The sequence below is a fragment of the Bufo bufo genome, chromosome 6, assembly GCF_905171765.1.
Source record: "Bufo bufo chromosome 6, aBufBuf1.1, whole genome shotgun sequence".
Lineage (NCBI taxonomy): Eukaryota > Metazoa > Chordata > Amphibia > Anura > Bufonidae > Bufo > Bufo bufo.
Window position 1 is genome coordinate 227,201,086 of NC_053394.1, and position 12,483 is coordinate 227,213,568.

A 12,483-nucleotide genomic window follows, 5' to 3' on the forward strand; every position below is an offset into this window, starting at 1 on the left:
ATGGTTTGCCTATCGTAAGGGAACAATCATGAGCAGTCTGCCTAGTTGGAGGATTCTTTCACTCCGCTGCTCTCTTTTGTTGCTAACACCTATGTCACTCTTATATTTATTTCCAGGTCCTTCACAAGTGTGAATTGATTTTACTATCATATACCTGTTGTGTTCATGTAATATGCCTGGTTCACCAGCAGTTTTCAGCGTATATGGCAGAGAGACAGATAATTAGATAGAATGGAACTTGCCATTCTATTCTACCACCTTTGGGCAGAAGTGGGCCAGCCCTGCTTCCTACCAGAAGGGAGGAGCTGCAGTGCTATATTATTCTAGTCTAGGCTAGACAGTGAATTGTAAGACTGGGCACGGTCACAGCCAGACGTGCCTATAACAGCCAATGCAGGATAAGCTATGCTTGCCATGGAAGCAGTTGCAACAAGGGGAACGTGTTCTCTGGTAGCCAGAAGATATAACAGCAAGTAACAGAAGCCTCCAAAGGGAAGTAGCTTGTAGAGCACCAAACTCCAAACTAGTGTATACCATAATATTTTAAATAAATAGTACAACAAATAGACATTATAACAGCCATAATCCAGAGAGGAAAGAAATATAAAAGTCAAGGGCAGAGTGAATTTGTGGCCCCCCACAGTCGACCTGATTACTGTGATTGGCCAGTCAATACTGACAGGTCAATTGCAGTTTCCTCACTGTAAAAGCCAGAGAATGGGCTGCAGGGGAGCCAAAATGGAGGTGCTTGGTCCAGTGCATGCTATTTTGCAATCATCAGACTGCTTTATGTAAATGACATGACTGTCATTACATAATCAAGCAAGCATACAGCTGGACATTGTGGTTAGTGTGCCGTAGGACCCAGTTTTTTCTGGCTCTGCCTCCCAATGAGATCATTTTTCTTTTTGGTCAGTGGCGTTGTCATCATCATCATCATCATCATCACCCTCCTGCTCTTTCACCACTGACTCCTCCTCCTACAGAACACTGCTATTGACAATTTACTATTGGAATAATACAGTGTTGGTGGTGACATTAAACTATGTATTAAACTAGGAAAGCGGGGGGCAAAAGAGTGATAATCCAGCAGTTCGACTGCCCCCCGGAACAATGCCAGAAGATGCCAGTAGCACATAGGTTAAGAAATGACAAGCTCAGAGTCTTGTCTACAAATGCTTGCAGTTTAGGGAATAAGTGTCACGGCCTATGGTGTGTTTTGTGACACTTTCCTTCACTTGGTTGCCCATGGCAACGTGTGGTGTGGTGTTTGCATGTGGTGGTAGTGTCTCAGCCCTATGGCTGATCCCCAGGACATGGTTGCCACGCATGCCGTTGCCCGCGGCAACAAGTGAAGTGTGTGTACTTCCCCTTTAAGTGGCTCTCTTCCCTTGCCTTGTGTTGGAAGGGTTAACTCCCTTCTGTGTGTGTGATCACCTGATGTGTCTGAGTGTGGGTGTGGCTACTTTGGGCTATAAAGCCTCTGCTGTTTTCAGTTAGCTGAGGGGTTCTTCAGCCATGGTTGCTGGAGACAGCCTCCTGTTATACCATCTGCCAGTGGGGGTCACCCTTGTGGTCAAAAGTTCATGTATGGTGTTTAGTAGATGTTTGTTTGGTCTTTTGTTATTGCAGCATATGGTTTCCTGGGTTCCTGTGTGATGTCTGTTGTGGGCTGTGTCCTTTGTGTTGTTGTGGACAGCAGCACTTGTACTTGGGTTCCAGGTTGTGTGTCTGTGGCAGGTAAATGTGGTACTAGTCTCACTTACCTGTCATTGCTATATGTCTGTTTATGTTCCCCTGTCTTTGTAGCATTGGCCTGTGAGACTCCTGTTCCTCCGCATCTAGCAGGAACAGGTCGTCTTACCCTGCTCCTAGTCTAGGGCCACCCTGAGGGCTAGAAGGGGTTCCGGAGTATGAGCCCTCCTACCATCAGGGTCGGCTCATACGGCTAGGAGACAGGGTCACAATTAGGGATTGATAGGAGGTGACCTGCTCCCTGATTCCTGGCCTTGCACTGACCATCCATCTGCTGATACCGCACGGCTGAGGGTTTTCCTCATCCTCAGCCGTGACAATAAGATCAATGAACTTGAGTCTATAATGGCATCTGAGAATATAGATTTAGTGGCTGTTACTGAGACGTGGTTCAATGGGAGTAATGACTGGGATATAACAATACCAGGGTTCTCTCTATATAGGAAAAACAGAGAAGGCAATAAAGGGGGAGGGCTGGCCCTGTATGTGAAAGATAGCATAAAATCTAATTTAATACAAGTTAGCGAGACCAATTTAGAGTCAGTTTGGGTTACGTTGCTGCTTGATAATCATAAGGTAACTCATGTAGGTGTGATATATAGACCACCTGGCCAAGTCACAGAATTAGATGATCTAATAGCTGAGGAAATAGCTAAAATTACATTGAAAGGGGAAGTTATCATTATGGGAGACTTTAATCTTCCTGATGTAAACTGGAAAACCAAAATAGCTAGTTCTGCCAGGAGTACAGATATTCTAAATTCCCTACTGGGATTATCTCTATAGCAAGTAGTTGAGGAGCCAACCCGGAAGAAGGCCATTTTAGATTTAGTATTGGGAAAATTGTAGCTTGGTATCTAGTGATCACCAGTCAGTGTGGTTTACTATGAGTACAGTGAGTCACACCACACAAAAACTAAAGTTTTAGATTTGAGAAAAACGGACTTTTCTAAATTTAGATTAGTGGTATACGAGTCCCTATCAGATTGGAACAGTTTCAATGGAGTCCAGGAGAAATGGGACTACTTAAAAGTGGCACTATTGAAGGCAACAGATAATTGCATAAGGCTTGTCAGTAAAAGAAAAAAAAATTGAAAGAGACCACTGTGGTACTCAGCAGAAGTGGCCAAAATCATTAAAAACAAAAAGATAGCATTTAGTAATAAAAATAAAAAAAACGAGGATGACAGGGAAATTTATAAGATGAGGCAGAGAGAGGCAAGCAAGTTATAAGAGCTTCTAAAGCACAGGCAGAAGAGAAATTAGCTCAGTCAGTGAAAAAAAGGTGATAAGACATTCTTCAGATACATAAATGAAAAAAGGAAACTAAAACAAGGAATTACCAAATAGAAACAAAAGAAGGAAGGTATATGGAAGAAGATAAAGAACTAGCTGACTGCCTCAATGAATACTTCTGTTCCGTTTTTGCAAAGGAAAATGAAGGAAAAGGACCTCAGTTAGGGAGGAAGACTAATGAATTTTTTGATGCATGTGTCTTTACAGAGGAAGAGGTTCTAAGTCAGCTGTCTAAAATTAATACAAATAAGTCACAGGGGCCTGATGGGATACACCAAAAGCTATTAAAAGAGCTTAGCGGTGAACAAGCAAAAACATTAACAGATTTATTTAACCAATCACTGGTAACAGGAGTCGTCCCAAAAGATTGGAAATTAGCAAATGTTGAGCCCATTCACAAGAAAGGTAGTAGGGAGAAATCGGGCAACTATAGGCCAGAAAGCCTGACATCAATAGTGGGGAAATTAATGGAAACCATACTCAAGGGGAGGATTGTGGAACATCTAAAATCTCATGGATTGAAAGATGAAATACAGCATGGGTTTACTTCAGGGAAAACATGTCAAACTAATCTTATAGATTTTTTTGATTGGGTGACTAAAATAATAGATGGCGGAGGTGAAGTAGACATTGCTTATCTAGACTTTAGTAAGGCTTTTGATACTGTCCCACATAGAAGGCTTATCAATAAATTAGAGTCTTTGTGCTTGGACTCCCATATTGTTGAATGGATTAGGCAGTGGCTGAGGGACAGACAACAGAGGGTTGTAGTCAATGGAGTATGTTCAGACCATGGTCTTGTTACCAGTGGGGTACCTCAGAGATCTGTTCTGGGACCCATATTGTTTAATATCTTTATTAGTGAAATTACAGAAGGCCTCGATGGTAAGGTGTGTCTTTTTGCTGATGACACAAAGATTTGTAACAGTGTTAAGATTTTGAGTTGATAAGTGCAAGATAATGCACCTGGGGCATAAAAACCCAAGAGTAGTGAATGCATGGAATAGCTTCCTGCAGAAGTGGTAGCTGCAAATACAGTGAAGGAGTTTAAGCATGCATATAAGATAGGGCCATGGGCTATTCATAGTATTCAGTATATTGGGCAGACTAGTTGGGCCAAATGGTTCTTATCTGCCGACACATTCTATGTTTCTATGTTTCTATGTATGTGCTTAATATCACTGGTTCAAAAATGAATTTTTTGGTACTATAAAACACACAGTGCACTTCAATAATGAGTCTGATCACCAGCAAAATAACAATGCAGTGTTGGATAATAAATTGAAGGGTGCATTTTTTCCTGTTACCCCTTGTGAAAAAGAAAAATATGGGGCTACAAGGCATTTTATTGTAAACATTTTTTTTTTTTTTCACAACCAAGTGTTTCTAAATTCTGTGAAACACCTATTGGGTTAAAATGATCACTAATTGATCCAGGGGTGTAGTTTTCAAAATGGGTTAACTTTTGGGGGGTTTCCACTGTAAGGGTACCATACCTCAGGGTCTCTTCAAATGCAACATGGTGCCTAGTAATTCCAGCTAGATCTAAGCTCCAAAAACCATATGGTACTCCTTCCTTTATGAGCCTTCATATGTGGGCACACAGCAGTTTACGGCAACATATGGGATGATTATGTAAACTGTAGAATAACGGTAAGTAGTATTGAGGTTTGTTTTGCTGTTAACCCTTGCTGTGTTATAGGAATGTTATGTAAGTGGGTGTGGACCCACTTCACTACTTACTGACTATACCCTGGAGGGGCGTGAATAAACAACTACCTTGTCTTCACTAGAGCCTCTGATGGGGAGGATAGCCTTGGGTCATTAGTGTAGTTGCCAGGTGCCACTCCAGAGCAGTTGACGAGTCAGTGGCAGAGATACCGGTGCAAGCACCGAGGGGAAGGACGTGGTCAGGAAGTCTGAAGTCAGGGCAGGGAATGCCCTAGAGTGGAAAAGCCAAGTCTACAGCTTGATAAAGGAACCATCTGTTCTATCTTCTTGGACCTGAGACCCTGGTCTCATCACAGACACCTGAAGATATTGTACATCAAACCGTGAGTGGTTACAAACAATTCAGTGTAACAACAAACATCATCATATGTTTTAAGGTGTTATATACCCTAAAAAACTCTGCTAGATAACTATCTGCAGTCATCTAAAACATATATTCATTTTTGTGGGATTTTAATGAATATCCTATATAAAAGTTTTAAGTAGGTCTAATTTTTCAGTGATTTACAGTTTATATAACTACCTAATATGCATTAAGATGACTGTGATTCGTTAATGATAATGGCAAGTTTTCTGACGGGTCCTATAAACACGGATCAATGGCTTGCTGAAGCATCACAGTTTTTTTCTGAGAAAAATATTGAGAATGAGGCTGTACCGTGCAATCTAAAATGACTATTTAAGAAACTTAACACATGTTATAGAGATAATATAAAATCCTGGTGGGAAACTCAGTCCCTGGAGAATTACATCAAGGCAGGAATTGTCCCCAGGAGTCTGCATATTTTTATTACACCGGCGATAAGATCACAAACACCGGATCTACTGGTTAAGTGGGAACAGACACTTACAGAAATCTCACTTAATTTAATGAGATTGTTACTTACCGAAGAGAAAATAACATTAGAGAGAACTTCAGCAAAATTGAACGAATTAATAGACCAAACACTTAAATTGAAAAACGACCCTGATTTCCAGAAAAAAGAAAGTAATTTGCAAATATCTGTGGAAAAATACCACACCTCTATTAAGGAAAGGAAACACAAACCGTATAAAAAGGATCTCCTGGAATTCAAAGAAAAACAAGCTTATAGTCATATAGGGGATAAAAACAAACCAAATATAAAAGAAGTGTCTTCATCAGAAGTAGAAACTTCGGACACAGAAAGATCGGCAGACTTTTCCTTTAGAGGCAGACCTAGATATAGGGGTAACAGAGGGCAGAGAGGATCAAAAAACAAAAGATGGGCAAACCAAACCAAAAATGACCAGAGAAATACAGAGGAGCAATGCTCCTATGGACCCTCTGGTTTACCATCGAGTTTTTTAGAATCAGGGGAAACCCTATACCATCTGAGGGATCGCCCTAGGCAGGAAAAATATATAGAAATTTGAGTGGCCAGATCATTAATCTAACACAAAAGACCTTTACAGAGGCAGAGCTGTCTGTTCTTGCCAAGGGGGTATCCTTCATACCCACTACTAGATATAATTCTTTCCTATGGATTAACGAACGATATCAATCTCTTTTGTCGTAAATTAAAGTGGAAAAAATTCTTTAAACAAAACGACCTAGGGGAGAGCATTAAACTGGGTGTTCCATTGGAGGATATCCCCTTGGCTAGAGCAATGACGGATCTCCTAATAGAAGGGGAAAAGAAACCCGGAGAGGATCCATCTACGGATCTCAAACCGAAAAGTACAAAATCTCCCCCCCAAATGGAGACAAACAGCATAGATCTGTTTCTTAACATAGTCACCAAGGAATTGGATAGACTAGAAGAAAAACAGAGTAGGGGCAACAAAATATCTAATCTGGAAAAAAGTGAAATAGAAGCCATGATCAGAGTTGAAACGGATCATAACATTATAATAAAATCCTCCAATAAAGGAGGAAACTTGGTGGTTATGGACCACCATGAATACAAACAAATGTGTTATGCTATCCTTAACAACGACAAAGGATATAGTATACTTAGGACAGACCTTACATTTAGTTTTTATGCTGATTTAGAAACTCTGCTTCTGGAGGCCTTTGAGGAGAAATTAGTGTCTAGTGATGAGATTAAATTTATGTTAAAACCACACCCACAGATTCCAACATTCTACTCTATACCAAAGATCCATAAGGGTTTAACCCCATTGAAAGGCCGCCCAATAGTGGCAGGGATAAACTCTTTGTCACAGAACTTAGGCATATACATTGACCGGATTTTGAGATCTTTTGTCACGGCACTCCCGTCATATATAAGAGATACCTCTGACCTATTAACCAAAATTGATGAATTACATCTGGAAGAGGGTACTCTACTGGCATCCATAGATGTAGAAGCACTCTACAGTAATATTCCCCATGATCTGGGTCTATGTGCAGTGAACCATTTTTTGAAAAGTAGAGGTACTCAATGTACAGCACATAACAGTGTGGTACTCAAACTTATGGATTTTGTCCTACGACACAATTATTTTTTATTTGACTCCAAGTTCTTCCACCAGCTCAGGGGCACAGCAATAGGGAGCGTGTGTGCCCCCACATATTCTAATTTGTTTCTGGGCTGGTGGGAGGACACGGTGGTCTTCACCTAGGATAGCCTTCTGGGGCCGCTATATCGATGATATTTTAATCTTTTGGGGCGGCCCCAGAGGGCTATTCTCGGCTTTTCTGGCGGATCTAAATAAGAACCAGATTGGTATGCACTTCACCTCTGAGATAAATGATAAGGGCCCGGCATTTTTGGATTTGTACATCACTTTAACCACCTCAGCCCCCAGTGCTTAAACACCCTGAAAGACCAGGCCACTTTTTACACTTCTGACCTACACTACTTTCACCGTTTATTGCTCGGTCATGCAACTTACCACCCAAATGAATTTTACCTCCTTTTCTTCTCACTAATAGAGCTTTCATTTGGTGGTATTTCATTGCTGCTGACATTTTTACTTTTTTTGTTATTAATCAAAATTTAACGATTTTTTTTGCAAAAAAATGACATTTTTCACTTTCAGTTGTAAAATTTTGCAAAAAAAATGACATCCATATATAAATTTTGCTCTAAATTTATTGTTCTACATGTCTTTGATAAAAAAAAAAATGTCTGGGTAAAAAAAAAAATGGTTTGGGTAAAAGTTATAGCGTTTACAAACTATGGTACAAAAATGTGAATTTCCGCTTTTTGAAGCAGCTCTGACTTTCTGAGCACCTGTCATGTTTCCTGAGGTTCTACAATGCCCAGACAGTACAAACACCCCACAAATGACCCCATTTCAGAAAGTACACACCCTAAGGTATTCGCTGATGGGCATAGTGAGTTCATAGAACTTTTTATTTTTTGTCACAAGTTAGCGGAAAATGATGATTTTTTTTTTTTTTTTTCTTACAAAGTCTCATATTCCACTAACTTGTGACAAAAAATATAAAGTTCTATGAACTCACTATGCCCATCACGAAATACCTTGGGGTCTCTTCTTTCCAAAATGGGGTCACTTGTGGGGTAGTTATACTGCCCTGGCATTCTAGGGGCCCAAATGTGTGGTAAGGAGTTTGAAATCAAATTCTGTAAAAAATGACCTGTGAAATCCGAAAGGTGCTCTTTGGAATATGGGCCCCTTTGCCCACCTAGGCTGCAAAAAAGTGTCACACATCTGGTATCTCCGTACTCAGGAGAAGGTGGGGAATGTGTTTTGGGGTGTCATTTTACATATACCCATGCTGGGTGAGAGAAATATTTTGGCAAAAGACAACTTTTCCCATTTTTTTATACAAAGTTGGCATTTGACCAAGATATTTATCTCACCCAGCATGGGTATATGTAAAAAGACACCCCAAAACACATTCCTCAACTTCTCCTGAATACAGAGATACCAGATGTGTGACACTTTTTTGCAGCCTAGGTGGGCAAAGGGGCCCATATTCCAAAGAGCACCTTTCGGATTTCACAGGTCCTTTTTACAGAATTTGATTTCAAACTCCTTACCACACATTTGGGCCCCTAGAATGCCAGGGCAGTATAACTACCCCACAAGTGACCCCATTTTGGAAAGAAGACACCCCAAGGTATTCCGTGAGGGGCATGGCGAGTTCCTAGAATTTTTTATTTTTTGTCACAAGTTAGTGGAAAATGCTGATTTTTTTTTTTTTTCATACAAAGTCTCATATTCCACTAACTTGTGACAAAAAATAAAAACTTCCATGAACTCACTATGCCCATCAGCGAATACCTTGGGGTCTCTTCTTTCCAAAATGGAGTCACTTGTGGGGTAGTTATACTGCCCTGGCATTCTAGGGGCCCAAATGTGTGGTAAGGAGTTTAAAATCAAATTCTGTAAAAAATGACGAGTGAAATCCGAAAGGTGCTCTTTGGAATATGGGCCCCTTTGCCCACCTAGGCTGCAAAAAAGTGTCACACATCTGGTATCTCCGTATTCAGTAGAAGTTGGGGAATGTGTTTTGGGGTGTCATTTTACATACACCCATGCTGGGTGAGATAAATATCTTGGTCAAATGCCAACTTTGTATAAAAAAATGGGAAAAGTTGTCTTTTGCCAAGATATTTCTCTCACCCAGCATGGGTATATGTAAAATGACACCCCAAAACACATTCCCCAACTTCTACTGAATACGGAGATACCAGATGTGTGACACTTTTTTGCAGCCTAGGTGGGCAAAGGGGCCCATATTCCAAAGAGCACCTTTCGGATTTCACTCGTCATTTTTTACAGAATTTGATTTCAAACTCCTTACCACACATTTGGGCCCCTAGAATGCCAGGGCAGTATAACTACCCCACAAGTGACCCCATTTTGGAAAGAAGAGACCCCAAGGTATTCGCTGATGGGCATAGTGAGTTCATGGAAGTTTTTATTTTTTGTCACAAGTTAGTGGAATATGAGACTTTGTATGAAAAAAAAATAAAAAATAAAAATCATCATTTTCCACTAACTTGTGACAAAAAATAAAAAATTCTAGGAACTCGCCATGCCCCTCACGGAATACCTTGGGGTGTCTTCTTTCCAAAATGGGGTCACTTGTGGGGTAGTTATACTGCCCTGGCATTTTCCAGGGGCCCTAATGTGTGGTAAGTAGGTAAATGACCAGTGAAATCCGAAAGGTGCTCTTTGGAATGTGGGCCCCTTTGCCCAGCTAGGCTGCAGAAAAGTGTCACACATGTGGTATCGCCGTATTCAGGAGATGTTGGGGAATGTGTTTTGGGGTGTCTTTTTACATATACCCATGCTGGGTGAGAGAAATATCTTGGCAAAAGACAACTTTTCCCATTTTTTTATACAAAGTTGGCATTTGACCAAGATATTTATCTCACCCAGCATGGGTATATGTAAAATGACACCCCAAAACACATTCCCCAACTTCTCCTGAGTACGGCGATACCAGATGTGTGACACTTTTTTGCAGCCTAGATGCGCAAAGGGGCCCAAATTCCTTTTAGGAGGGCATTTTTAGACATTTGGATACCAGACTTCTTCTCACGCTTTGGGGCCCCTAGAATGCCAGGGCAGTATAAATACCCCACATGTGACCCCATTTTGGAAAGAAGACACCCCAAGATATTCAATGAGGGGCATGGCGACTTCATAGAATTTTTTTTTTTTTTGGCACAAGTTAGCGGAAATTGATATTTTTTATTTTTTTCTCACAAAGTCTCCCGTTCCGCTAACTTGGGACAAAAATTTCAATCTTTCATGGACTCAATATGCCCCTCACGGAATACCTGGGGGTGTCTTCTTTCCGAAATGGGGTCACATGTGGGGTATTTATACTGCCCTGGCATTCTAGGGGCCCTAAAGCGTGAGAAGAAGTCTGGAATATAAATGTCTAAAAAAATTTACGCATTTGGATTCCGTAAGGGGTATGGTGAGTTCATGTGAGATTTTATTTTTTGTCACAAGTTAGTGGAATATGAGACTTTGTAAGAAAAAATAATAATAATTCCGCTAACTTGGGCCAAAAAAATGTCTGAAAGGAGCCTTACAGAGGGTGATCAATAACAGGGGGGGTGATCAATGACAGGGGGGGGGTGATCAATGACAGGGGGGGGTGATCAATGACAGGGGGGGTGATCAATGACAGGGGGGGTGATCAGAGAGTCTATATGGGGTGATCACCACAGTCATTGATCACGCCCCTGTAAGGCTTCATTCAGACGTCCGTATGCGTTTTGCGGATCCGATCCATCTATCAGTGGATCCGTAAAAATCATGCGGACATCTGAATGGAGCTTTACAGGGGGTTGATCAATGACAGGGGTGTAATCAATGACAGGGGGGTGATCAGGGAGTCTATATGGGGTGATAACCACAGTCATTGATCACGCCCCTGTAAGGCTTCATTCAGACGTCCGTATGCGTTTTGCGGATCCGATCCATCTATCAGTGGATCCGTAAAAATCATGCGGACGTCTGAATGGAGCTTTACAGGGGGTTGATCAATGACAGGGGGGTAATCAATGACAGGGGGGTGATCAGGGAGTCTATATGGGGTGATCACCACAGTCATTGATCATGCCCCTGTAAGGCTTTATTCAGACGTCCGTATGCGTTTTGCGGATCCGATCCATCTATCAGTGGATCCGTAAAAATCATGCGGACATTTGAATGGAGCTTTACAGGGGGTTGATCAATGACAGGGGGGTAATCAATGACAGGGGGGTGATCAGGGAGTCTATATGGGGTGATAACCACAGTCATTGATCACGCCCCTGTAAGGCTTCATTCAGACGTCCGTATGCGTTTTGCGGATCCGATCCATCTATCAGTGGATCCGTAAAAATCATGCGGACGTCTGAATGGAGCTTTACAGGGGGTTGATCAATGACAGGGGTGTAATCAATGACAGGGGGGTGATCAGGGAGTCTATATGGGGTGATCAGGGGCTAATAAGGGGTTAATAAGTGACGGGGGGGTGTAGTGTAGTGTAGTGGTGCTTGGTGGGACTTTACTGAGCTACCTGTGTCCTCTGGTGGTCGATCCAAACAAAGGGGACCACCAGAGGACCAGGTAGCAGGTATATTAGACGCTGTTATCAAAACAGCGTCTAATATACCTGTTAGGGGTTAAAAAAAAACACATCTCCAGCCTGCCAGCGAACGATCGCCGCTGGCAGGCTGGAGATCAACTCTCTTACCTTCCGTTCCTGTGCGCGCGTTTACAGGAAATCCCGGCTCACGCGAGATGACGCGTATATGCGTCGCTGAGGGCAGGGCTGCCACCTCCGGAACGCGAATCTGCGTACAGCGGTCCGGAGGTGGTTAAACAATGGCATTATTAAAACTAAGACATATAGAAAGCCCACGGCAACCAACAACAATTTTCTAAGGTGGGAAAGCCATCACCATTTGAATCTAAAACGTGGCATACCAAAGGGTCAATACCTGCGTATCCGCAGAAATTGTAGTACAAAAAACGACTTCTACGACCAGGCCAGAGATCTAAAAATTTGATTTAATCAGAGAGGTTACCCAGATCAACCCCTCCATAGAGCCTTTAAATCGGCTGAAAATGCTGAAAGAACGGAGCTGTTGATTCCGAAGAAGGGGAGAAAAGAAGAAACTGATCCAATTTTCCGCATAGTGGGAACTTTTGATAATTGTAACAAGGAAGTCAGAAATATCTTGAAAAAATATTAGGAAATGCTTCGTCTGGATCCGGATATGCTCCCCACATATCCAGCCATCACATGTAGAATTG